The sequence below is a fragment of the Schistocerca cancellata genome, chromosome 7 (assembly GCF_023864275.1).
Source record: "Schistocerca cancellata isolate TAMUIC-IGC-003103 chromosome 7, iqSchCanc2.1, whole genome shotgun sequence".
In the NCBI taxonomy this organism is placed as follows: domain Eukaryota; kingdom Metazoa; phylum Arthropoda; class Insecta; order Orthoptera; family Acrididae; genus Schistocerca; species Schistocerca cancellata.
The window spans coordinates 310,278,114-310,305,388 of NC_064632.1; the positions used below are offsets into that span (position 1 = coordinate 310,278,114).

Below are 27,275 nucleotides of genomic sequence, written 5' to 3' on the forward strand. Positions count from 1 at the left end.
GGAGACAGAATGGGTCAACACAAGTATGCATCTATCCACCGGTACATGTAGTTTGTTTTTTCCTCGGCACGGTGACATCTACCAGCAGAACAATGCAGCGTGTCACACAGCTCACAGTTATGTGCGTGGTTCGAAGAGCATCAGGATGAGTCTGCCGTCTTCTCCAGGCCTGAAAACGCCCCGGAATTAAGCTCAGTGTAGAATCGTGCTGTTTGCGCCATGGATCCTCAGTCGATAAACCTATCGCAGCTGACCGCGGCACTGTACTCGACATGGCTCCTCATCCCTGTCGACAGTTTCCAGAACCTCATTGACTCTCTTCCTTTACGTCTCGCGCTGCAAAAGGTAGTTATTCAGGCCTGTACAGTTGGTCATATTAATGTGTCTGCAGTATGAACTGACGGAATTATTAAAACTTAAAATGCTGTCAAAATCTACTCATACTATCTCAAAGGTTTAAAACAACAAGACAAGTACTAAAATTAGAAATGTCTCTTGTTTCTTGAGGTAGTGTAACTCTCGACCCGTAAATTATTCAGAATACATGGTGTTATAAAAAGGTACGGCCAAACTTTCAGGAAACATTCCTCACATACAAATAAAGAAAAGATGTTATGTGGACATGTGTCCGGAAACGCTTAGTTTCCATGTTAGAGCTCATTTTAGTTTCGTCAGTATGTACTGTACTTCCTCGATTCACCGCCATGATTTCATACCGGAAACTCTACCTGTGCTGCTAGAACATGTGCCTTTAGAAGTACGACACAACATGTGGTTCATGCACGATGGAGCTCCTGCACATTTCAGTCGAAGTGTTCGTACGCTTCTCAACAACAGATTCGGTGACCGATGGATTGGAAGAGGCGGACCAATTCCATGGCCTCCACGCTCTCCTGACCTCAACCATCTTGACTTTCATTTATGGGGGCATTTGAAAGCTCTTGTCTACGCTATCCCGGTACCAAATGTGGAGACTCTTCGTGCTCGGCTGTGATACAATACGCCATTCTCCAGGGCTGCATCAGCGCATCAGGGATTCCATGTGACGGAGGGTGGATGCATGTATCCTCGCTAACGGAGGACATTTTGAACATTTCCTGTAAGTCACGCTGGTACGTTCTGTTGCTGTGTGTTTCCATTCCATGATTAATGTGATTTGAAGAGAAGTAATAAAATGAGCTCCAACATGGAAAGTAAGCGTTTCTGGACACATGTCCACATAACATATTTTCTTTCTTTGTGTGTGAGGAATGTTTCCTGAAAGTTTGGCCGTACCTTTTTGTAACACCCTGTACATTCATCCAGTATTCTAGATTGAGAGCGCCTAGCGACTCCCAACAAACTGTACACATAATTTCAAGCCTTTTCTGAGCGTTTTCAAATGGTTCACGAGGCTCTGAGCACTATAGGACTTAACATCTGAGGTCATCAGTCCCCTATAACTTAGAACTATTTAAACATAACTAACCTAAGGACATCACACACATCCATGCCCGAGGCAGGATTCGAACCTGCGACAGTAGCGGTCACGCGGTTCCAGACTGCAGCACCTAGAACCGCTCGGCCACTCCTGCCGGCCTGCGTTTTCTTAAAGCCCGAGAAAACAATGAAAGGAAAACAGTTTATTGCCTACTGAATTTTCGCTGTCTTACTTCAGCAACAGGCATGACGTTTTAATTTATTACTTCTTTGCTACTGAATCCATACGCAATACATGTTGCAGAAAATATCAATAGATACCCCTGAACATATCTGCATAATTATATCACTGTACGATAGTTTAGCTGGTATGACGTGATAAATATTAATATGTCTGGAAAATTAGACTGTATTAAGACGGAACTGTTCTACACAGGCGATGGATTTAGATTCTTTAAAGAATCGGGGGTAGGTGAGGTTACTGGCAGTTGTACAAGACTTGAAGGCTAACAATACTTTCGATTGCCAGTTATCATCTTCGCTGATTGTCAGTAAAAATAGCAGTAAAATGTGTATAAAATATACTTGTAGAATTGAAAACTGTGTATTTTCGCGAAGATATTTATTCTTTATGTGATTGCTTTCGACCAGATACTCTAGTTCTAGAAAAGACAAAATAAACGGACATAATTATCAGTGGGATCATTACGTCGATATATAACATCGGAGATAGCATTCATGTAATTAAAATGATAGACTGCTAAATCTGTCAACACTCGTAGATTCATTATGTATATTCCAGTGCAGTGAAGAGATTTTAATTGAAAGTCACTTGCTCACAGTCGGCGGATAAATATGGTGTTGAAGTCCTTATGTTGTTCATAAGTATTATGCTATATTCCTTCGGATATGCATTTTGCTTCTGAACAACACAGCAGTGAAAGTACGGATGCAGGTTGGAGACAGATGGTAGACGACATTTGGAAGTTTGTATCTGGCCGCGAGTTGTGCTCGGATAGCCTAACAGTAAAGCGACCGCTCGCGATAAGCGACAGTCCGCGTTCGAGTCCCGGTTCAGGCATAAATATTCATTGTATTCATTCCATTATACAGCTGATAGCTGTGCATATTCTTAACTGCGGATACATTCATACCTACATATACCACTGGATGTACCCGCGAAATTATGTCATTGTACAGCACATAGTTCGGGAGATACGACGACATAAACATTAATTTGCTTGAAAATGAAACTCCAGGGTGAAATTTTCTAGAGTAGTAAGTAAAATATGTGTGAAATATGCCAAATATATGTGAAATACATTTAACATTTAGGTACATGTGGCAGCGTAGATAGAGGCGCCATGTCACGGATTGCACGACTCCTCCCGTCGGAGGTTAGAATTCTCCCTCGGGCATGGGTGTGTGTGTGTGTGGGGGGGGGGGGTGTTTTGTTCTTAGCGTGGGTTAACGTTCCTTTAAGTAGTGTGTAAGTGTAGGGACCGATTATCTCAGCCGGTTCGTCCCTTAGGGATTCACACACATTTGTACTTTTTTTAAAAATTTTTTTACGTACGAGGGCAAAGCCACAGATAAAAAGCTCATCCTAAACTGCTAAATTTGTGAGTATATTAGTTACGAACTAAAAAGAAATACTGTGGGAGTAAGAACCACCAGCGGGTTACTAAGGTGAGAGTGATAGCGTGGAGAGAGAATGAGGGGAGGAGGAAGGGGGGGGGTGTTTTGGGGGAGGAGACAAGACAGCGAGGTCATCGGTCTCATCGGATTAGGGAAGGACGGGGAAGGAAGTCGGCCGTGCCCTTTCAAAGGAACCATCCCGGCATTTGCCCGGAGCGATTTAGGGAAATCAGGGAAAACCTAAATCAGGATGGCCGGACGTGGGATTGAACCGAATGCGAGTCCAGTGTGCAGCCACTGCGCCACCTCGCTCGGTGGGGAGGAGGAGACGCATACAGATAGAGGGGGATGGGGAGATGGACAGGCAGAGAGGAGCAGGAAATGGACAGAGAAAGGGAGGAAGAGAAGATGGACGGAGGGGGAAAGGAGGAGAGATGAATGGAGTAAGGTGTAGGAGGAGTTGGACAGAGTGAGAGTGAAGAAGACAGAGAGAGCCGGCCGTTGTGGCCGAGCGGTTCTAGGCGGTTAAGTCAGTAACCGCGCGACCGCTACGGTCGCAGCTTCGAATCCTGCCTCGGGTATGGATGTGTGTGCTGTCCTCAGATTAGTTAGGTTTAAGTAGTTCTAAGTTCTAGGGGACCGATGACCTCAGATGTTAAGTCCCATAGTGCTTTGAGCTATTTGACCATTTGACAGAGAGAAGGGGAAGAGGGGATGAACTAAAAAAGACTGCAATAAATATATACCCTGGTAATGCCGGGTAATCACCTAGTTCATTTGAAACTGAAAATTCATACATATTTTGTGAAATAAAACACTGAAAGCGATGTTCACTCAAAGCTCAAGCCAGGACATACCACTTGCCTGGGTCACTATCGTTTGAAGAAAAATAAGAAGGAAAAAAACCACACATAACTTTGTGAGCTGCTTTAAATGATGCCACTGTCCGCAAGCAATTATATAGCATAGTTTTTTTAATTGTATTTGAAAACCCGTGAGATCTGACGTTGACACCCTGTATTTTCGTAGCTGCAACGCCATCAGGTGGCATTCATTCTTGCGATGCGCAGTGAGCATAACGCTTTTGACCATCTGTATAAGTCGTAATATACTCGTGAGTTATATTCCAATTTTTGATCCGTTCCACATCATTGCCCATCGAGCCCACTGATCTGCACGTAATACACAGTCCACAAGCTACGCTGCTAAAATTGCTGCTCTTAGAAGTGTAGCAGGTCCGGGGTTTTACCGAGTGTGCCAGTCTCCTGAGTCGCTCGAGGACGAGACGGCGATAGCAGCCGGACAGGCTAATGACGTAATCACAGTAATGAAGCGCGCTCAGCAGGGCGGGGCGAGTGGCTGCCAGCTGCCAGTGCGTGTCTAGCCTCTAGGACGGTCCCGTTCCGACTTGCCGCGGGAATCTTAATCCGGGCGAACCGCGGCGATAGTATCTGTGCGCCGACGCCCACGCTCTGCCCCGCCTCGCGAGTCGCGTGACCGCTGTCAAGGGAGACAGAGCGGTTGCGGCGCTGGCTCCGGCGTCGCGTGCGTATTGTCCTTCCGCGCCTCTGCCCGCGCGAGCAACTGCCGCGAGGCTTCGCTGTGACAGACGCACACAGGCGCTGCCCAGCTGCCTCACCACGTGGCCACGGAGTGGGGCTGTGTCCACCAGAGCGGAAGGGACAGGCTACGGGCAATGTCTGTTACTGTACTTTGCTCAAAATTGCTTTTACCCTACAGTACCACTATCTGATCAGAAGTACCCGGACAAGTATTAGTTGATATTAATGTGGGGTGTTCTCCTTTATGTTCGCTTGTAAGACGGCTTTAAGGGGGAGGGGGGGGGGGGGTAGGACGTCAAACGGGCCGACTTCGAGAAGGAGAGGCACCACAGGACATTTTAATTTTCACTGTCTATACTTTTTCAAATAAATTAATAAAACTTTGTCAGCATGACCAGGAAGGATTCAGGATTCACACTCATAGCAGTTGAGGCGTAGCGCCTTCGCATCGCTCCTGTCACTTGTTAGGACGATATCGTTATAGGCATGCGTCATTGACAGATGTCACCAGCTGCACGTAGTTGACGGACAGTGCTAGCAGTCGTAGTCAAAACAATGTTGTAAAGTTATGTTTGATTAATATTTAATGTATTTGCATGATTATAATTGTTTTATATGTGTAGTAATTAGCAGTGTGAGTATTGTATGAGTGAAGAAGAACAGAAGTAAATGAAAATTGTTTTGTTTGTTCACGAAGTACCAGTTAAACTATACAGGGGATTTACTATAATTAAATGTGCAGTCAGTTTATGGTACTAATAAAATGGTTCAAATGGCTCTGAGCACTATGGGACTTAACATCTATGGTCATCAGTCCCCTGGAACTTAGAACTACTTAAACCTAACTATCCTAAGGACATCACACAACACCCAGTCATCACGAGGCAGAGAAAATCCCTGACCACGCCGGCAATCGAACCCGGGAACCCGGGCGCGGGAAGCGAGAGCTATGGTACTAATAAATCGTGAGTAGAACACAAATTAATCGGTAATTTCAGAAGGAGTAATTTTATATTTGATACTTTTCTAAATTTATTTATTTAGCAATTGCCACAGAAAGAAATGTTTTACTATGATTGGTCATTGAAGTAAAGCGCGGGTTAGCGCGGGATAATACTGCAACCTGATTTTCTGTTTGTGATATCAGCCAATCAGAAAAATGCAGGCTCGCGCCAGTCTATGCTGGGAACAAAGCCTTTGGTGTGATCTAGGGGGGTCGGGGCTGAGGGTTCGAACTAGTAACATCTCATTGAAAGCAGCTCCGACGAAAGTACTGTAAAATCGCGGAAAAATGCTAATTACGAGTTCGAGAATTAGTACAAAGTGTATTTAAGTGAACGGTATAGTGGAAGTCGTCTGGAATTTCGGACGGAATATCAAAATTATTGCTTTTGACTGTTAGTTAAAACCACGTGGCGTGTTGTGCGATCTAAGACTGGAACAGGTATTACGTGCAGAGCAGAGTGCACAACATTTGAGCGAGCATTTTCATAACTAAACGATCCGGTGAACTCTATTAACTTCAGTAACGGGTGTAAATACCATAAACTGGCTACGTGTGTGATTGTGGTGTGCGTGTGAACTTTACATTGTGTTGTCACTTAGTGCAGACTTGGCAGTATTAACTGTGATCTTTGTCGTAAAAATACACCTGAAAATTTACATTGCCAAGTTAAAACTTTTATTTCATTAGTTAGCCACATCCCGTTTACCGGACAATTCTATGTATGTTGCGACCTGCAATAGACAGTAGTGGTCTAGTATTTTCTACTACAGCTTTTAGCTAGACAAATGAACATTGCTGGACACTGGCAGGGTGGTAAAAAGGTGACGTGCCGCGCCGCACAGTGGAAGTTCAAAAACACGAAAAAATAATATTTTTTAAATGTGAAATTTCATGATTTTTTTCACTTACTGTTGGCTGCATTTGTTGCTATAGGTACACTTTTCTTCATAAATAAGAGAGATTCTTCGATGAATTGCGCACAGCTTACAAACCATTCTTACAGGTGTATGAAACTCTAGAATTTATTTAATCTATGCAAAAATGAATGGGCTGTTACGTTTTAAACTTCGTGTTTAGAGAAAATTCGAATTTTATAGTTAATTATCTCAATTTTTACCACATTTTTTAACAGATTTGGGAAATTCTAGAGTTTCATACACCTGTAAGTATGGTTTGTATGCTGCGCAAAATTCATCGAAGAATCTCTCTTACTTATGAAGAAAAGTGTACCTACAGCAACAAATGCAGCCAATACCAAGTCAAAAAGTATAGACAGTGCAAATTAAAATGTCCTGTGGTGCCTCTCCTGCTCCAAGTCAGCCCGTTTCACGTCCCATCCCCCCTTAAGTCTGCTGGGGACACTTTCAATAAGGTGTCTGATTAAATGTGGAGGAATGGCAGCACGTTCTTCGTCAAGGTGGGATCCAGACGAGGCTGGACTCTAGCTTCTTGACCGAAGTCGACGTTGTAAATCATCCCAAAGGTGTTGCATTGGGTTCATGTCGGAACTCCTTTCACACCAGTTCATGTCAGGGATGTTATTCAAATGATTGAAATGGCTCTGAGCACTATGGGACTTAACATCTGAGGTCATCAGTCCCCTATAATTTAGAACTACTGAAACCTAACTAACCTAAGGACATCACACACATCCATGCCCGAGGCAGGATTCCAACCTGCGACCGTACGGTCGCGCGGTTCCAGACTTAAGCGCCTAGAACTGCTCGGCCACACCGGCCGGCAGGGGATGTTATTGTCCACAAACTATTGCCTGGCAAGTGCTGCTTTATTACAAGCTGCACTGTGGTGCTGATACAGACATCGTCTCAGAATGAGACTTCCTGGCAGATTAAAACTGTGTGCTGGACCGAGACTCGAACTCGGGACCTTTGTCTTTCGCGGGCAAGTGCTACTTTCCAAACTTCTTTCGAAGTTTCATATTAGCGCACACTCCGCTGCAGAGTGAAAATCTCATTATGGAAACATCCCCCAGGCTCCTTTCTTCCAGGAGTGCTAGTTCTGCAAGGTTCGCAGAAGAGCTTTTGTGAAGTTTGGAAAGTAGGAGACGAGGTAGTGGCAGAATTGAAGCTGTGAGAACGGGTCGTGAGTCGTGCCTGGGTAGCTCAGATGGTACAGCACTTGCTTCAGGGCGAAAATATCATTCTGGATCGTCTCAGAATGTTCCTGTACTATACACAGCACTCCATGCTGCCAAATGTGTTCATATTCGTCTGCATTTAGCGTTTTCTTAAGCGCAATAAGTGGACTACACCCTAGCCACGAAAACCATCCTAATACCGTAATAGCTCCTCGTTCGTACTTCAATGCCGGCATTACACATGACTGAAGCTAATGTTCTCCCAGAATTCAGCAAAACCCAACCCTTCCATCGAGTTGCTACAGGGTATCCCGTGATTCAGCATTCCAAGTCACTCGTTTCCAGCCATCCACTCACTAGAGCCGGCCGCGGTGGTTTAGCGGTTCTAGGCGCTCAGTCCGGAACCGCTCGACTGCTACGGTCGCAGGTTCGAATCCTGCCTCGGGCATGGATGTGTGTGATGTCCTTAGGTTAGTTAGGTTTAAGTAGTTCTAAGTTCTAGGGGACTGATGACCACAGATGTTAAGTCCCATAGTGCTCAGAGCCATTTGAACCAGCCATCCACTCACTAGAGGCGTCGCTCTTTACGTTGCCTCAAGTGTGGCTCAGCGCCTACAACACATTTCTTGTGTGACTTATGACGAGCTGCTCCACCACCGGATCCCGTTATTTCTATCTCCCAGTGCATAGTGATTGTGCTGGCTCGACTGCTGGTAGCACTCTGGAACTCACGCGTGATTCTTCAACTGCTTTCGTGCGATATGTAACAACTTTGCTCCACAATCCTCGACGGTCGCTGTCCGTCAGAGCAAGAGTTCTACCTGGTCTTTGTTCTGATTTGTTTCACTTCACAGTCATAGAACCAACAGTCGACTTGGGCAGCTTCAGAAGGCCTGAAATGTCACCGCTGGATTTATTCCCTGGTGACACCTAATGACTAGTCCATATTCAAAGTCCTTTAGCAGGTAGGACTGATAGAAGAGATACAGAAATCCAATGGAGAGCGGCGCGCGTCACTGGTTCGCTTGCTCGGCGCGAGACCTTTACAGAGGTGATGCTCAACAAAATCCAGTGGCAGACGTTACAAGAGAGGCGTTGTGCATCACCAAGAGGTTTACCATTGAAACTGTGAGTTAGCACTTTTCGAGAAGAGTCGGACAACATATTACTTCCTCCCACGTACATCTCACGAAAAGACCGCGACGAGAAAATACGAGAAGTTAGAGCTAATACAGAAGATTAGCGACAAGTACATCATTCTTTCAACGCGGCATTCGCGAGTGGAACAGGGAAGGGGAGATCAGTTAGTAGTACCGGAAGTAGGCCGTTCTCCGTTACGTGGCTTGCGGAGTATGACGTACCAGTAGATGTAGAAGTCACCGAACACTCCTGTCCAACCCATTTTCTGTTACGGGTTCTCTAGTGACAACATAAATACTCCCCGTCTCCTTCTATACTGATCCACCTCTGGCGGCATCTAGTGGTCAATTCCGCATCACATAGAGACGTCCGGATACTTTTCATAGCGTATGTTTCCCACGAAAGGTTATCAGAGAACCATTCGGAAATTGCTACTATGTATCTATACGCCTCTGGTGAATGGAAGTCTGCTGTTGGTTTGCAGGCGTCTTATAATTACAGTTTGCACCTGTAGGTTGTGCTGTCTTCAAGCTTCATTGTTAACCCTCTACTACGGTCAGCTCCATATTGTTGCACCGAATTAGTTAGCGCCTGCAGCTAGGCAACAGAATGAATACATTTGAAAAGCGGGCTGCTGTCGCGCCTACCGGGACAATTCGTGTCAGTGAATTACACGTACGTATTGACATTCACCGCGCGACGAACGGTGCCCATACTGAGCACCTGTAATGTGAGTTAAAAACTTGGAGATGTGGTACCACTGATGTGTTTCTGTTCTCCGTATGTCTTCTAGTTTTTGTGGTGTTTTCTTCTGAAACCTTGGAACAGCTTATGATAACCATGGACGTCACATTACTCCCTGCATTGGAAAACGAAACGACAGGAACTGCGTTCTTCGTATCATAACATATCACAACACCCTGAAAAAGAGAACTGGTAGTGAACGGGTTAAGGTGTATTCCCACAGGCCATACAAATTGCCTATTGCCGACAATATAACCTGAAAATGTCCCTGCCACACAAACTGCAGCCACATGTTCGACAACACTGTCGACCACTGTTGCCGGGAAATGTTTGCAGGAATATGTTTCCGGACGAGTAGTTATGACACAGGTCACAGTATGGCCGCGTGAAGGACGAAAGCGAGCTGGAGGAAATGAATGTATCTCCCCTGCATTTTCAATCTACAAGGAAAGATATTAGGAACAAAAAGATAAATCGGGTTTTGTGGATTGTTTTTTTTTTTTTTTTTTTTTTTTTTTTTTTTTTTTTTTTTTTTTTTTTTTTTTTTTTCCCAGGCAAGTGAACTGCTTCTGAAACTTAACTCGTGAACTCATATTGGGGACATACCTTTCTTCCAGAATGCTGAAACACTGTTTTGTATATTTCGTAAAAGAAGTTCCTTCGGAAATTGTTAAGATCGATACTGATATGAAGGACTGTATACCAGTTACAATCACTCACTAGTTACCGGCGATAAATACAGAAATATGATGTATCTGTTTAAAGCGTACTTATCGATATGCCTGTTGGCACCAAACATTTATTGCGTTTTGGTGCAAGAACGCCGAGGATTTAATTAAGGTATTTTGAAATAACAATCAAGCTTTTATGTTAATATTTTGTTGTAGTTCACTAGCTGAAAGAGGGACCTACAAAGTTCGAAAATGTGATACATCTACCACTAGAGCTGTAACATGTGAAAAGTCATATAGATACAAAACAGTAATAAAAAAAGACAGTTTGTAAGTTTCTGCCTACCAACACAAAAAAACGCGTGATGAGACTTTTAAAGTCGAGAAGTCTTCACAACATGCGTGGAATATAATTATGGCTCACTATTTCAGAACTTTCACTATGTCAACAATGCTCTTTTTAAAGTGGTGGTTTTTGTATATATTATTTGATATTTTATGTTCGATAATTATCTTTGTAGAAGTATGACATTTATGAAACTCATGGTGCTCTCGCCTATCCACTACTAAATTTCTGTAGATAACAAAAAATATAGTGCCTCTAGGTGCGCTCGTCATATTTAGAGCTGAAACGATATAATATTGCTCCATAGCTCAGATTATGCAGCGCTGTCGGCGTGGGAAAGACGAAGGAAAGCTGAGAATGAGAGGGAAGCATTAACAAACAAGGTCAGAGGTAGACATGGTTTCGCTACACGAAATATTCTCCACCTTTGATGGAGAACGCTGGCAATACCTTGGTAACTACCTGCAACAGCTGCTCCGTCATCATTATTTCCTCGCCCATACGCCAATATTTCCATGTATTGCAGTCACATTGCATCGATGTTGACGACAACACTATTAGAGTGACAACTTGCCATAAAATATGGCCATTTTAAACGCAGCTTAAGTGCTGACACTTACGCAGCAACACTTGGTGGCTCGGAGTACGGTTGGCAGGCAACACACGCATAATTTTACATACCATTCATTTCCTTAAACTCGAATACTATTCAATGTAGAAATGGTATGAATATGCTCTGAAAGAGATGCACCAAGTTTTGATTTTCGTTTTGTTTACAACCAAATTTTAACATGATTTATGGAAAGTTTATTAATGAAGTGATAATATCTCTTAAGGTATGCGTTTTTGACCCCATGTTTACTGGACTTTTTGCTTCGTACGATCCTGTCATATCGCTGAAAATTGACCATTCCTCCTGGGAGACGCTGTTGATGAAATAAACTTAACCCAACAATACGCAGTAATTGCGTACACAATTCTCGTAGTTACGAGTTTACTTGAACCTTACCACAATATTTCAATAGTAGTACGCTGTTACGCCTCGAAATGTTTCTTTTATAAAAAGACTGAAACGAAGAAACGGTCATTACGTTTGACGTCTACAACACAGAAGCAACGGCTCCTCTTCTTAAGCAAGGATTCAGCTGCAGTTTTCTGACGCCAAGGAACACTTGATTAACCTCGTTACATCCAGATGGTGTGGAAACGGAATAGAAAGAAGAAACGGCAGCAAATACGAGTATATTCGTGCTCGAGGCACACGACAAACTAAAGAAATAGTCGCTCCTCCGTTGCTCTAGCACTGGCCGGAAAACTAACGTTGACTGTGCGGATCGGAAACTAGCAGTATTTACAGAAGAAAGACAGCAGGAAATTCCCAGCGAGATTTGTTCTCGCACTTAGGTAAATTTACAGATGTAACACAAAGGAAACAGTAGGAGTCGAATCTGTTGTGCGTTAGTACACAGGAATACAAATGTCAGACTCGAATTGAAGAACTAAGAAAATACGGCTGCAGTACTTTTCTCACAGAACCCACAAGCTATTAAAATAGTCTAATCAAACAATGAAATAGGTGACGTAGAGAGTGTCAGGTTTTTTAATACACAGTATAAGGCGTCGTTTTTTCTCTTCGCTTGTCTGCTTTACTACTATCCTCTCTGGTGATATTTCCCCGTCACATGACTTTTTATAAGATATTTTTTAACTAGTGTTCATGATAGTAAACTGACTTCCATTACCGATTCGACTTTGTACTACTGATCGTTATGGATAGCTATCAATCACTATTATCCTTTCACAACTCAGATTTCTCTCCTTTCTTCGGGATGGCTTGATACGAATACGATTGATAAATTTTTGTGTTTCATAACGTTGAAATACAGTCAACGTAAAAAGAATGGTTATTTATTGTTCCAAGATTTATTACGGTAAACCCATCACAAGCAAAAAAAAAAAAAAAAAAAAAAAAAAAATATTCAAATGTGTGTGAAATCTTATGGAACCTAACTGCTAATGTCATCAGTCCCTAAGCTTACACACTACTTAACCTAAATTATCCTAAGGACAAACACACACACCCATGCCCGAGGGAGGACTCGAACCTCCGTCGGGACCAGCCGCACAGTCCATGACTGCAGCGCCTCAGACCGCTCGGCTAATCCCGCGCGGCCCGTCACAAGCAACTGACTACTTAGTGCCACGATTATTGTTCTAAATTTCACACTGGAACTTTATATTTCACCACGATAAAACAAATACATGTCCTTCGATTCTAACCGCAACGTTATGCTATTACTCATTTCTGTCTCCAACACGAGCCTCAGAAAACCGTCAACTCGCTCTATCCATGCATACTACGATATACATAATATGTTCACGCTCTTCGAAAGCCCACCGACGACAGTCAAAAATGGCTCTGAGCACTATGGGACTCAACTTCTGAGGTCATTAGTCCCCTAGAACTTAGAACTACTTAAACCTAACTAACCTAAGGACATCACACACATCCATGCCCGAGGCTGGATTTGAACCTGTGACCGTAGCGGTCTCGCGGTTCCAGACTGCAGCGCCCAGAACCGCACGGCCACTTCGGCCGGCGACGACAATCCTCGCACTCCTGATCAAAGCAGTGTTGTTCCAATTCGCGGGTTAAACGCTGCAACAACTTATCTATTGTGCCGCGCCATAGTGGCTTACCACTTCTTCCAGTTTATTGGAGTTCTTAATCACTAAAAATAACTAGACCGCACACTGACGCTAGTATTGCGTTCCCTATTCAGCAGGAAGGAAGTCGCGACTTGTAGAGCAACGTTGTGTAAACGTGGTTCATTCGTGTGCAGCTTTCAATTGCAGCAGTAAGAATGGAAGCAAAAACAAAGATGGAGAGAATGTTACACCTCAGAGGTTACTCATTCTTGGTTGCTTCTTACGTTCTAATATTACTTTTGCATAATCTTTCCTCAGAAAACTAATAGTTGTCCCTTAAGTGGTTTAACAAACTATCGGGAACTGTCACACCGCTGTTCTTACCGCTTTAGCATATACAGGTGAGAAGGCAACGTAATTAAAATTAATGCATGTCAATACTCTCCTAGCCTGCCGAAGTGGCGAGCGGTTCTAGGCGCTACAGTTTGTAACCGCGCGACCGCTGCGGTCGCAGGTTCCTGCCTCGGGCATGGATGTGTGTGATGTCCTTAGGTTAGTTAGGTTTAAGTAGTTCTAAGTTCTAGGGGACTGATGACCTCAGAAGTTGTGTCCCATAGTGCTCAGAGCCATTTGAACCAATACTCTCCTCCCGTGCAGGCCATGAAGACCAACGGTACTGAACGATCGCCGTTTCATAGTCAGCCCACAGGTGTCACTGGATGCACATATGGAGGGGCATGTGGTCAACACACCGCTCTCCAGGCCGTATGTCAGATTCCGACACCGGAGCCACTACTTCTCAATCAAGCGGCTCCTCAGTTTGCCTCATAAGGACTTAGTGCACCCCACCACTCGCCAACAGCGCTCGGCAGACCGGATGGTCACCCATCCAAGTGCTTGCCCAGCCCGACAGCGCTTAACTTCGGTGATCTGACGGGAACCGGTGTTACCATTACGACAAGACCGTTGGCGCATGTCAGTACAGTTTATTTGTATTTGTAGTGTTTCGGGATATTTGTAAACATCCCAACACAAAATTGGAAAGCCGTCGACAAGAGATACTCGTGAGTAAGTTAAATAAGGATAAATGTGGTGAGAAAGGGAAACTGTATGTTTTCCTTTCTTATATGCAGTGAATGTGGAGCAGTGGTGGAGCCGGCGACAAGGGGACCAGTAAAAAGGTATTGCAACCACTGGTCGTCCGGGAGTCATTTGGGCCATGGTGCAGCAAGTGCCTGAGTCCGAGAGCCATGGAGTAAACGATGCACCAACAAGGGTGTAATGAACAATTGAACAGCAGTAGTTGTTTATCTGGTTTGCTCTCTCAGGTCCTAAAGTACGCAAGTACGGACGGTTTTGAATGTAGTCGAGAGAGTGGTATTACCGTAGCAATTTGTTGTGTTGTTAAAAGAAATGTTGAAAATGTTGGGCAAAATATACCCCTATTTGTGAGAAATGTGGCTATTTATTTAGTAGCGCAGTAGAGAGAACCTGCGGAAACATTCCAGGAATCTTCACCGCAGTTGGATCGACAGGGAGGTGGCAAGGAAGGATCCGGATCACCAAACAACTACTCTGAGAAGAGAGGATAAAGGTAATACTACTTCCACCTCCCGGTGTATTAGGGTCGGCAAAATATTGCCCAGTTATATCGGCCAGGGACACAACTTCCCGCTAGTGCTGGTATAATACCCACCACAAACCCTACAAAATATACGTCAGCAGGAGAAAGGGAAAAATACACCCCATATCCTATTAAAACTTCTATTGCGTGAATGGTTGTTACCTTTTGTTTCATGCCGAGGTCAAGGGCGACGCAATACGCCAACGGTAGTCTTCGCGGCTTCGGCCTGACAAGCTGTACTGTCCACTGCCACGACTGAAGAGATTACCAGCGATAGAGCTAAGATTCTGCCGACGACTGTTTCGAAACTGTGATTTTCAAGTTTTATTAATTGTAATTAAAAGTAAAGAGGATCAAAATTAATCTGTAATGTAATTCACATGACGCAAGTCTGCTAGTAAGGTGATACATTTTAACTCGTACAATACCAAGAAAATAACAGCGTTCTGAATTGGACGTTAATTTCACGCCATATTTGGTTCTTAAGTTAAGAACTCTATTTTCAGAAGAGGATTTTATAACAGTTTAAATGCAGTGTATACAGGGTGTTCCATTGATCGTGACCGGGCCAAATATCTCACGAAATAAGCGTCAAACGAAAAAACAACAAAGAACGAAAGTTGTCTACCTTGAAGGGGGAAACCAGATGGCGCTATGGCCGGTCCACTAGATGGCGCTGCCATAGGTCAAACGGATATCAACTGCGTTATTTAAATAGGAACCCTCATTTTTATTACGTATTCGTGTAGTACGTAAAGAAATATGAATGATTTAGTTGAACCAATTTTTTTGCTTTGTGATAGATGGCGCTGTAATAGTCACAGACATATGGCTCACAATTTTAGACGAACAGCTGGTAACAGGTAGGTTTCTTGAATGCGCTGACGCATGTTGTCAGGCGTTGTCGGTGGATCACGATAGCAAATACCCTTCAACTTTCCCCACAGAAAGAAATCCGGGGACGGCAGATCCGGTGAACGTGCGGGCTATGGTATGGTGCTTCGATGACCAATCCACCTGTCATAAAGTATGCTAATCAATGTCGCTTCAACCGCACGCGAGCTATGTGCTGGACATCCATCATGATGGAAGTACATCGCCATTCTGTCATGCAGTGAAACATCTTGTAGTAATATCGGTAGAACATCACGTAGGAAATCAGCATACATTGCAACATTTAGATTGCCATCGATAAAATGGGGGCCAGTTATCCTTCCTCCCATAATGTCGCACCATACATTAACCCGCCAAGGTCGCTGATGCTCCACTTGTCGCAGCCATCGCGGATTTTCCGTTGCCCAATAGTGCATATTATACCGGCTTACGTTACCGCTGTTGGTGAATGACGCTTCGTCGCTAAACAGAACGCGTGCAAAAAATCTGTCATCTTCCTGTAATTTCTCTTGTGCCCAGTGCCAGAACTGTACATGACGTTCAAAGTCGCCATGCAATTCATGGTGCCTAGAAATATGGTACGGGTGCAATCGATGTTAATGTAGCATTCTCAACACGGACGTTTTTGAGACTCCGATTCTCGCGCAATTTGTCTGCTACTGATGTGGGGATTAGGTCGTGGTTGACGTTTCACATGTGCCTGAACACTTCTTGTTTCTTTAAATAACGTTACTATCCCGCGAACGGTCCGGACATTTGGATGATGTCGTCCAGGATACCGAGCAGCATACATAGCATAAGCCCGTTCGCAATTTTGATCACAATAGCCATACATCAACACGATATCCACCTTTTCCGCAATTGGTAAACGATCCATTTTAACACGAGTAATGTATCACGAAGCAAATACCGTCCGCACTGGCAGAATGTTACGTGATAGCACTATTTGTGACTATTACAGCACCATTTATCACTAAGCGAAAAAAGTGTCCAACTAAAATATTCATATTTCTTTACGTACTACACGAATATGTAATAAAAATGAGGATTCCTATTTAAAAAACGCAGTTGATATCCGTTTGACCTATGGCAGCGCCATCTAGCGGGCCAACCATAGCGCCGTCTGGTTTTCCCCTTCAAGCTAGACGAGTTTTGTTCTTTTTAATTTTTTCGTTTGATGCTTATTTCGTGAGATATTTGATCCGGTCACTATCAATGGACCACCCTGTATACGTGTATTTCTATTCAACTAGTAGAAAAATATTGCTGTTTTTCATAATGTTCGAGATCATTAATACAGTCTGAGAATGAAAGTGGATCTGAATTTCACCAGTATACAGCATCTTTCACAGATTATCGTCGGAATTGCAGTTTTCGAGAGAACAAATGAATGAATTTTTCTTCAGTCAAGTATTTATCTGATACAAGGATCTGCAGATTATAAAAAAAATAATTCGCTATTACACTTCAATTACCTGGCGTAGCCTTCGCTCTGATGGCATGAAATCCGAGTACGGTCAAAGGGGTTGCCTAAGCGTCAACATACCTAAATTCACTACTTCTGGTCAGAAACGTAACGCCTCAGTTATTCAGCTGACACAGTGTGAGTTCTTATATTAGTTTAAGTTCCCTTTTACTCATTTATACTCAGTCTGCAGCGGATAGTCGCTTTTCGCAGAGAGAACATTTGATCTACAAAAGATCATTTACTATGGCGTGCTCATTTTGAAGAGAGTTGATATCTCGAAAATTTTGTAAACAGACGTCAACTAAACGACGTGGCTATGCTCACAATGTTTGGATTTCCACCTCTTCCTGATAAGGTACGATATTCTTCAAACCGCGTGGCGTGGAAATAATGTCATTGGTATGCCAGGTATTATTGGTTACTTGTATCTTTCCCACGTTACTGAGGAAAGGAAACCACGAAAGCCAAGAAATTAAATTGTTAGTAGCTTGATTTTTTACGGTTGCTAGCAAATTATCAAAAATCAGTGTTGCTGAATAATGGACACATTTCCGGACCAAAGTGAGTGACTTTCTGAAGATTAATTTTAATCCTAGTACCGATTCCATGAACCAAGATGTTGGTTTGAAAACGAGATGTATTGTCTATAAAAGCAAGACGCAATTGTTTGCGGACCTCAAATAATTCGTATAATACGCTTTTAGACTCGTAAAACAATACCTTGGATTGATTAATTATCCTACAAAATCATCATGCATGACTTTACGAAAAGAAAGTAACCAAAGTGCGATAACTTTTTCTTTTTGTACCGTTTACCTGTGAAAACTTCCGCAATGTCAAGTGAGGAATATTTTAGGCGTCTCGGCATCTCTTTGGTAAAGTCCTCCCAGTTTATTTATTATCAAGTAGTAATGCCAAGAAGTTAGCACCGTCCACCTCTTCTACCTGTTTGCCACCGTGTTGCAGATATGTACTGGGAGGAAATCTCTTACAATTTGTAAATTGCATATAATTCTCTTTTCAAACTTTAATGACAAGCGCATTGATTCATGAAATAATTTGGTACGTAAAATGTTGTCCACCAAGCACCCTTACATCTCTAGATACGAGTAGCAACATTTGTGGACTACCATGTACGAAACAATTCGCGTTCCAAAGTGGACTACACTTCGTATAGCTTTTCTGCGGTTGGCTCCTGAGTTCTGACAGAAAGGCAATGGCAGAACGAGAAACGGCGGCCAAATACCAGCTATTACAGAACAACTGGGTCATTTGTTTCCAGTTGGAAATGAAATCCACAAACGACTTGTCCCATCAACGTACCGCTTGCGTGGGTGGCGTGCAGATATCAGAACATTTGTTGCTGCCTGCAATCTCAGCAGCCATTTTTTTCCTTGGGACGAAAAGGTTGTCTCTCATTTGGGCACGTACGATGGCTGTGTTGATGCTGGAAAGATGTATGTACCGCAGCCGAAGATATGTACCCCGTCAGTGTTTCGTAGTCTGCCGATTGTCCTGAAACGCTAAGCTTTCTGTTAATAATGCCAACAGCTACTGTACCAGTAATGCACTCTTAATGGAAACAGAGATAGAATCATCCGTCAAACGTTTTCAGATTACGTTCTCAGCGACCTGACAGAGAGATTCATCAAGGCATGCTGTATTTGGGTTTGTCTGTTTCCGTTTCATAAGCTTTTACGCTACAAAAATTTCTCTCACAACAGAGTGTGCACGTAATTTTAAAAGTGCCTGACAAGCCTTTTACCTCTAACCTAATTATTGGTAATTTATTTTCCGTACCTCTGACATACAAATAGCCGAAATAAATTAAAAATTTCATTTAAAAAGAGAAGACAATGGCATATAATGTTGCGACGATGTACGTTATCTGGCATGCTCCTGCTCTGTAGTTGGCAGTAGCAGATTTTTGTTAGCAGTAAGAAGCATAATCATTTCAAATAATCACTTATCACTGGGAAGTAGCGATCACAAAACTGTTAGTAGTACAAAAATTTTCTGTTTGGATCGCAAAGTATTTTTATTAACATACGATCTATTTCAATTCCTTACGCACGATTGTAATATATACAATGCTTGACTGCGAGTAACTCGTCTCGTACTCTGCTGTTTATGATACTATAGTCCACACTAACTCATAGCCAGGTATATCTGATTACGATGATTAAGGCACTGAAAACCGTCGTATGTTAGTAAAAATAGTTTGCAATTGAGACAGAAATAAAATATTACTTCAGGTTGAATAACAAGTACTCTGTTTTTGTTCTACTATTTTTGTTTATTTCAGACTAGTTTTCTGCTTACTGGGCCATCTTCAGGAAAATGCTGATTAGTATCTGAAAGGGACTAGTTCTTGGGTTACATTGTAAGTAAGGATACAGTCCATTTGCATGGAGTGTTGTGCATCAAACTTGTTTCTCAACGTTGACATTAAATTTACACGATGGACAATGTTAATCACAATAATTAATTAAATGCACACTATTACAGATTAAATGGTTATAACGCTAAATTTTGTGAGGTCTTGACCCTGTCTGAGAAATTATTATACTGAACACTCTTCATTTATGTTGTGTAAAACATTTTTTTAACATTGTCAACTAAGCCTTAAGCAGTGGACAGCATTATACACATTATGTTATTGTGTATAATACTGTCAATTGCCTAAAGTCTAGTTAACAATGTTAAAACAAACATGTTCGTTGCACAATATAAATGAAGACTATTCAGTTTAACAGACTGCTGCACATGTTGGAAAACATGTATCAATGATGTGTCGCTGCTTTCAGCAGTGGTCTGCGGCACATTCCCTCACCTGTGGACCAGATTCTGGACGTCCGCACTGTACAGGCGCATGTCAGCATCAGCACATTGTTCGGGCTGGGATGGCCGACCGAACATTATCCAGTGAAGAAATTCGAGTACTTGTTGCGATTGCTGTGTCACCGACCCAGCGCTGAAGGCGAGTGGGATGGTACGGCCTTTAGAAAAGTACTACAATTTTGAAGTACGTGAGACAGTACGATTCTTGTGGGCAAAATGGCTAAATCGTGCACAAATGTGCGACAAATGTGCGACAAATGCGGAGTGGAAACACTCTGCTTGCAGGAGGACTAAGATCACGTGTGCCTCTGCCAGGGCTGCCACTGGCAACACGACGCTGCCAAACACGGCTACTCTGGTGTCTTGAAAGCGTCGGCTGGAAGGTGGAATGGCGCTCCGTTGTCTTCAACGATGAGAGTAGGTAGTGGCTGTATGCGAATGATGACGTACACGTGTATAGAGTAGGTGGGGCAAGCGGCCAATTCCGGAATGTATTTGCCCACGTGCCACTGCAGGCCTCGTTGAGTGGGAAGTCATCATTTACAGCTCGAGATCACATTTGGTGTTTCTGCAGGGTAGGTAACCAATGCCCGTTAAATTACACGGGTTGTTACTGCCATTTCTTCGACAGGAAGGTGATGTATTTTTCAGCAGGACAATGCACGTTCCCATACGGATGCTGCTAAACAACGTGTTCTTCTTGGTGCGCAACAACTTCCCTGATAGCAAGATTAGCAGAGCTCTCGTCAATTGAAAGCGTGTGGGACATGGCGAAGTGGGAACTTACTCGTCCTCTAGAGCCTGCAAAAACAATTGCCGAATTGCAACAAAGGGCGTAAGATGCTCAGTACAGGTTGCTGCAGCATGGAATTCGGTACCGTTGTGATCGCTTGCAAGCGGGAATACACGGCTGCGTTACCACCAGAGGGAGCTACAGTGCATTGATGGGACAGTTGGGGAATCCTTTACTGAGATATGTGTGTTCCATTTGGTCTTAATTTGTTAACATATAGTCGTACAATGGCCAACGGTCTTGTTGCAGTGATAACACCGGTTCCTGTCAAATCACTGAAGTTAAGCGCTGTCGCGCTTGTTTAACACTTGGACGGGTGACCGTTCGTGTGTGCTGAACGCTGTTGGAAAGTGGGATGCACTCTCTTCTTGTGAGACGAATTATTGAGGACCTATTTGACTGAGAAGTAGCGGTTACGGTCACGAAAGCTGACAGGGGCCAGAGAGCGGTGTGCTGACCACATGCCCCTCCATATCTCCATCCCGCTACGCCTATCGTTGAGGGTGAGACGACGGTCGGTCGGTACCATTGGACCTTCCGAGGCCTATTCGGACGGAGTTTAGTTTTGTATACTCCTACAATGATTAGCAACCTGTCACATCAATCCATACGTACTATAAAAATCTTTGTATGTATATATCTACATTGTGTGTGTGTGTGTGTGTGTGTGTGTGTTGCATATCTCCTCGGTAACCGCTGGACAAACCAAACTCGGTATACATATCCCTTACTCCACATATCCCCTACCACCTACCTATCGTAGTTACGGAGATATGAGTCATAAATAATGACATTCGTGAGAAAATGGCGCATAACCCATGGAGTTTTAATACATTTATTCTTTACTGCTAAGACACTTCTACAGTCGAGTCAAGTTAAGGAAATCGCTGACATTTGTCAGCTTTCAAAAGCGAAGCGCAAACGGCTGCAGGGGAAGACAATTGTTATCTATGGAGCTATGAGGAGGTGTTGCCTTAGAGACGTTTACAAAATCATGATGTAGACACGCGAAGCATTTGTCCGGGAACATGTTTCTCAAGTTGGGTACTGTATTTATCCATTTTTACATTATGCATATTTCTTTGTACGACTGTTTCGTAATTTTAAGGGTGTTTTCACGAATGCATGAAAATGAAAGTTTTTCGATACTTCTCTACTAACGTAGTTAATTTTTTGTTTTCGTTTTAATAGAAAATTGGCAAAATGAATCCCCTAGCAACGCCGGGTTTGTCAGCTAGCTGAGTGGCCTTGTCTTTGTGGGTGTCGCATTTTCTTCCAGTAGTGTATATTCCACAGCAGAGAAGACTGTTCTGGCGTGGCTGAATAATTTACTGAAACCTCTTGTTAGTATCCGTTCTCGAAACATCTTAAACGTATACTGTGTCGGCAGGTCTCACACGGAGCTCTGTAAGGAGCTCGCAGTAAAGTAGTCATGTGTGAATTATAGCACATTCCCGCGAGCAGCAGGCGGATACGGAGGTGTGATGCTATCGCCCTGGGAGCTCGAGAGCCGCTGCTGGGGCAGGCAACCTGTTCTCCAAGACGCAGTCTCTGCTGGTTACCTTCGCGCTACACGGCGTGTTGTGGACGAAAACACGTGTGGGACACCTTACAAAACTCGATTTGTAGAACACGGTTCTGTATTTCATCTCATGGGTTTACGAACATGTCACAACCACGACACGAGACGCGTAGGTTGTTACGTAACTTTATTCTGTGAATATTTAACATTTTAGTTTCAACAGGTGTCACTGTCACCTCATCTTGTATGAATGATAACATTCTATCACAGTGGCTTCTACAGGATGAACTTGAACGTCCTTTAATTTTTCTTTCATTACTTCCCAGTTTCGGCTGTGGAACCATTTTCAACTAATAGTATATGTCCACATCCCGTGGTCGTGCGGTAGCGTTCTCGCTTCCTGCGCCCGGGTTCCCGGGTTCGATTCCCGGCGGGGTCAGGGATTTTCTCTGCCTCGTGATGACTGGGTGTTGTTTGCTGTCCTTAGGTTAGTTAGGTTTAAGTAGTTCTACGTTCTAGGGGACTGATGACCATAGATGTTAAGTCCCATAGTGCTCAGAGCCATTTTTTGAACTAATAGTATACTTGGTGAGCAAGTACTCCAGCACGTTCTGTCTCTCTTAACTGGCGTACAACGAGGGGACTTCAGAAAGTAAGCTGCGTACGTCATCTCACCATATGACACAAGAGTGGCACGTTGGCAGGAGACAGTACACACACTTTTTATCCAAAACATTATGACGACTGCCCAGCGCGACATCGGATGCCGTCTCGTGGCGTTGCGGGAACGTGAAGCAGTAGCAAAAGTATGTAGGCGGAACAAACACGAATACGGGATCGCCCTAGCGAAGATATGGGCTGCAAATGGGGAAATCCATTGAGATAATCCACTTTGACAGAGGGAAGATTATTATTACGCAGAGCCTGTGAACGAGTATCTCGAAAAACGGTGAAGCTGGTCGAATGTTCACGTGCTACTGTCGTTAGCGTGTACGGAAAGAGGTAGAGGCGCAGTGAAACTACCACTAAGCGCTAAATGATTGGACGTCCACGAATCTTCACAGAACGTGGGGTTCGGAGACTTGTCTGCTATGTAAAGTAAGATACGTTGTGATGTGTGGCATCTCTTCCTAAACAGCACAATGCTGGTGCACGCACAAGTGTTTCGGAGCACACCGGTCATCGTACGTTGTTGAACGCGGAGCTCAGCTGCAGACCACCCCTACGTTTTCACATGTTGACCCAACGACATCGCCAGGTAAGGTTACAATGGGCACAGAACCATTGGGATTCGACCGTCGATCAATCGAAACGTGTTGGCTCTTCGGGTGAACCAAATTTTCGCTACGGTTTGTTGCAGGATGGCATTCGGTGAGGTCGCTGATCGTCTCCATAAACACCATCATCGAGGTGACTCAAGAAGTGCAGCGCGTCACGGACAGAGGCTAGTGGGACAAGTATTATGCTGTGGCAGACATTCTCCTGCGCTTGCATGGGACCAGTGGCAGTAACCGAAGTCGCGCTGACAGCTGCAAACCACCCATATCCCTTCATGCTTGACGTCTTCCCCGGCGATGATGTAATCTTTTAGCAGTATAATTGTCCGTGTCTCGGAGCCAGAACCGTGTTACAGTGGTTTGAGGAGCATTATAGTGAACTCAGGTTGATGTATCGGCTACCAAATTCACCTGATGTAAATCTTATGGTATCCATCCTGGTCATTGTCAGGCACCATCACAGCGTATGCAAATCAGCGGCCTATTATTTACGTGAAGTACGTGAACTGTGTATAAACACCTAATGGCACATACCTCCTCAAACCTACCAACAAACTGTCGCATTCCTTGAAACGTCCAGTTAGAAAAATTATGTAAGACTGTGCTGGGAAACTTCTACGTTATTTGATACACAGACAGCTGAACGTACTCAGACATTTCTCTCTTTACTTATTCTGATCAACACTAAACTGACACACAATATTTTTAGCGCAACGCAATCTGACTTTCAATAATCCCTACAAAAGAATGGCATTGACTAACAATAACATATACCTTTCATGAATCACTCACCTCACAAAAATCTTCGTTACTCGAACTACTGCAATACAGCGAGCGCCACTACTGCCAGATAAATAAAAGATTCCTACCACGGAAAGCACTAACTACTGATAGGCATAGTTAGCAAATGAAAGATTTTGATAGAGAACAAACAATGTTTTTACCTTAATAGTGTTCAAAAATTATTATATATATATATATCAGTTCATGACACCCAGTCTTACAAACTTACTCTCTCTGATGGACACACATCCAGATCATCCGCTCTCAAAACTCCGCCATCTCTCCCCACATCCACCACTGCTGGTGGCTCACCTCCAACTGCGCAACGCTACGCGCTGTTCACATCCAACTGCCCAACACTATAATAGCGAACATTCCAACAATGCCAACCAGCCACAGACTGCACACAGCGCAGTCAGTGATTTTCATACAGAGCGCTACGTGGCGTTACCAACATAAAAACCTAAACAGCCTACTTACATCCTGCTGCGCAGAATCAGTGATGTATTTCGTTCCCAAGACAGACCAACGTTCCAAAGACAGACAAAGAAGCTATCAGGCAGGCGGTCATAATGTTTTGGCTCATCAGTGTACACGTGCCATGGGTCGTGCAGTGACAATTCTACCGCGGTACGGATAACAGACCCAGCGCCGAAGGCGAGTAGAATGGTACGGCCTTTAGAAAAGTACTACAATTTTTAAGTACGTGAGACAGTACGATTCTTGTGGGCAAAATGTCTAAATCGTGCACAAATGTGCGACAAATGCGGAGTCGAGTCGAGGCGCAGTGCAATGGTACCAACAATTCGACCAAGGCCGCTCAGACTTGGGTGATGCTGACAGGGAAGCGAGGCTACCGACACGACAGAGCAAAATGTCCACACAATGGAGGAAGGAGACCTGGGCACACTGATTTTCCAACGATGAGGAATTCAACGCCGGCCGGTGTGGCCGTGCGGTTCTAGGCGCTTCAGTCTGGAACCGCGTGACCGCTACGGTCGCAGGTTCGAATCCTGCCTCGGGCATGGATGTGTGTGATGTCGTTAGGTTAGTTAGGTTTAAGTAGTTCTAAGTTCTAGGGGACTGATGACCACAGATGTTAAGTCCCGTAGCGCTCAGAGCCATTTGAATCATTTGAGGACTTCATACATCTGCCCTCGAATAACATATTGACAATGGAGCCAATTTTTATCGTCGAGGAACGGAACGACTGGTAGAGTGTTCCGACCGTTGGTTACAGAGACTGGCGACTACTTTAAAAATTGTTTCGGACATTTGGGTCATTTTGAAGTGTAACGCAGCTTTCAATAAAATTTACTTGGCCTGCCGTAACATCATGTAACTCACTTTTTACCGTATCTTCGTAGCATGTAATTCACCAGCTGGTAATCCATCACATTCGTACAGGGTCGGGCAAACCTGTCCGATCTCCCGCCTGGCGGCCGGCCGCACACAGCTATGACTCCTACAGTGTTGAAACGCGCGGACACTCTCATTCGAGCTGATCGACGGATCACAATCAAACACCTCACTGCTCAAATGGACCTCTGTTTTGGTAGTCCTGACACATTCGTCCGCCAGTTGGGGTAATCAGAAATTTGTGTCCAATAGACCCCACGCCGTCAAGGACCTTAAAGAGCAACGAAGGACCATCTGTGTGAAACTGCTTGCGCGCTACGAGGCTGATCGTGGCAATTTTTTGTCGAAAACTGTCACTGACCCCCACACCCTCCCCAAAGAAGAAAGTCAATGCTGCACCCTCAGCCGGTAAAGTCATGGTCTCGGTCTTTTCTGACTCTCAACGGGTTAGTCTATTTGATTTCCCTCATAGTACAAAAAAACATCTCTGAAGTGTATAGTACTACGCTCAGGAATCTGAAGAAACTACTTCAATGTGTTCGTCGCCACAAAAATGCAAACCAACCTCACCTGCATAACAACGCAAGGCCTCAGACAAGTCTGCGCAAACGAGAGGGGCTCGCAAAACTTCATTGGACTGTTCTCCTTCAGCCACCCTACAGTCCCAGTGTTGCACCTTCAGACTTCCATTTGTTTGGTCCGATGAGGGATGCACTCAGGGGGAAGGCAATACATGAATTATGGGGAGGTTATTGATGCAGCAAGACGTTAGTTCCGGCATAGACCGGTGGAGTGGTACCATACAAGCATACAGGCCGTCCCAGTAAGGTTGCGTTAGACCGACGCGCTGAACTGAGATTATGTAGAAAAATAGGATTTTGTAGGCAAAATAGAGGGGAATAATATGGTGCACTGGAGTCATGCACGAAACCAACCTGCTCTCAGTAAAGAAATATGGTTCATGTGTTATTGCACGGCCTTGGTACTTTCATCGTGAGACCATTAAAGAGCCGTCCCTAAGCATTTGGAGCACACCTGATGTAATTTTCGTTTTTATTTAACGTCCATAGGAATACTTTCCCGAGAAAAGTCTCAGAGGATGCCTTGAATTCTGGAAGAGATGAGAAGGGAGAGTAAAGAAATGTAGCGGGGAATATTCGGACGACATGCGAGCAGCACGAGAACCGATTTATAGTAGGCGAGTGTTGCCTAGTCCAGGCTCGTAGGCCGCGCTGGCGCCAGGGAGACACGATGAGTGAGGTCAGCCGCGGGAAATCTCCCCGGTGGCTGGCGCCAGGCCACAATGCATGCGGCGCCAGTTCCATTGCCTGCATAACGCATGACACGTGGCGTTCCCTGTGGGTTACCGTGTGCATCATAAATGAATGCCATACACACGCACACACACACACACACACACACACACACACACACACACACA

General features: G+C 44.0%; 1 protein-coding gene and 1 pseudogene across 1 annotated transcript in view; both read right to left on the bottom strand.

Annotated features, from left to right (window-relative positions):
• Window positions 1-27,275, bottom strand: part of LOC126092746 (kinesin-like protein KIF26A) — a 481,728-nt gene that overhangs the window by 211,719 nt on the left and 242,734 nt on the right. The gene's annotated exons all lie outside the window — the stretch shown is intronic.
• Window positions 14,127-14,244, bottom strand: LOC126093794 (5S ribosomal RNA; annotated as a pseudogene).